This window comes from Egretta garzetta, unplaced genomic scaffold (assembly GCF_000687185.1).
Source record: "Egretta garzetta isolate BGI_Z169 unplaced genomic scaffold, ASM68718v1 scaffold799, whole genome shotgun sequence".
Classification (NCBI taxonomy): domain Eukaryota; kingdom Metazoa; phylum Chordata; class Aves; order Pelecaniformes; family Ardeidae; genus Egretta; species Egretta garzetta.
In genome coordinates, this window is record NW_009260759.1 from 141,604 (window position 1) to 143,391 (window position 1,788).

Consider the following 1,788-nt stretch of genomic DNA (forward strand, 5'->3'; position numbering starts at 1 on the left):
GGTAATTCATCTGAGCTGTCGAGGGCATTTGGAGAGTGTTTGACACCACTCATGGGTAGCGTTCTCCTGTTTTGCGGGTGGGAAGATCCTCGAGCGACTTAACCAGACTGAGGAACATCTTTGGGTCAGCTTCTAAACCAAGAGTATGGCCAGGGGATCTGCTGGAGTCACTAAAACCTGACAAAGGCTGCAAATATGATATGTGCTTGCTTATGAGATTAATACTCAGGCTTTTAAATACTAAAATCTCCCTTGCTGCTGAGGTCAGGCTGCCGGTGTGCCTGGCAGGGAACGGAGCAGCTCACCTCGCCCTTCTGCCCAAAGCCACCCCCTTTGGTGCCCCCTTTGGCACCCCCTCTGGAGTCTGCAAGCGTCGGTCGTTTCAACGAGCCATCCCTCCCCTTACATCTCCCCAACACAACCCTGCCCACGCGTTGGCTGTGCCGGCGCAAGCCCCAGCTCCGAGAACCGGGTTGTGGTGTGCTCGGGGCGCAGCGATCCCGACGCTGCTCAGGCTGGTGGAGCTTTGCTGCTGCCTCAGGGCAAAAGGTTGTCCCCAACCGTCACTAAAAATGACAGAGCCCTCCTGCCTGCACGCCACCGGCACCTCGTAGCGGCCCATCAGGGGCTCCTTCCTCGGGCGCGCGTCCAAAAGTCTTGTTGGCTTACCCCGGAGATTTTTAAAGTTTATTTTTGTGACTGTAAAACTTGCCTACAAACCAGCTCACCGAATCTAACCCCCGTTCTCTCCCTGACATGTTTTAGCTCTGGAATTTATACTCGCATCTCAGCTTTTTAAAAGATTGTGTATGTAAATATATAATATATTTTTACATCGTTTCTGCTTCCTTTGCACGCTTGGTGTAAGGCTTGGTCCTGCGGTGGGATGATGTCCTTCACAGTGGGGTTCATTTGTGCGTATCCCAGTGTCTCCTTGTACTAAACCACGCTATAATGTGTATGTGGCACCACAGTAAGAGCGGAAATACAGTCGGCTTTCTCACCAAACCACTGTCTGATGTGATTTTCCCTACTCAGTTCTTAAATTCTGTCCTTCTCCCTTGATGGCAGCCTGCGGGAGCGCCACTCTCCGGGGGAAGGACGGGCGAATCGTACAAAACATTGTGCTTTTTGGGGTGATGTGGAGCCCCGGCGCTGAACTCTGTCCTGCTCTGTCCCTTGCATCTTTTTCAACGTCGAGATCCACAGGTAGCGATGCCTAATGGGCCGCCTTAGCAAACCGGGCTTAGCAAGGCCTGTCTTCCCCTCCTACATCCCTGAGGCGTAACTCAGCCATGCGGGATCGCCCTTGAGCCGCAGATTTTCCCCTCTCGGTGATCCCACCAAGGGTGGGTTTGTGTACGGGGCTTTTGATTTCTCACGGTGAAGCGCAGCTGCGGCCCTAAGAGCATCGCTCGTCTACCCGGCGCGTTGCTGGGCACGGGATCGGACGTAGGATGGGGATTGCCAAATCCAGCGGGGTCACAAGCAGCATCGCCCGTCTCTTTGCAAACGAGGCCGCCTGGGAACTTAAAATTCGAGTTGGAAAATCGCAGCCTTTGGTGGTGTAGCGGTGGGGGGCGTGGAATAGGCTGGGGGGAGGCAAGATTTCATCTTCCCGCGGAAAACTGCGCTGACAGCTCAGGGACAGGGTGCTGGCTTTTTTTTTTTCCCCTCTTTGGGACTTCCAGATTTTATTTCTGCTGTTGGAACAAGGCAGCCCCGGTCTCTTCCAGCCTTCTCCCAGTCCTTTCCCTCTCAGCAGCTTGGCCAGAACTTGATGTTGGC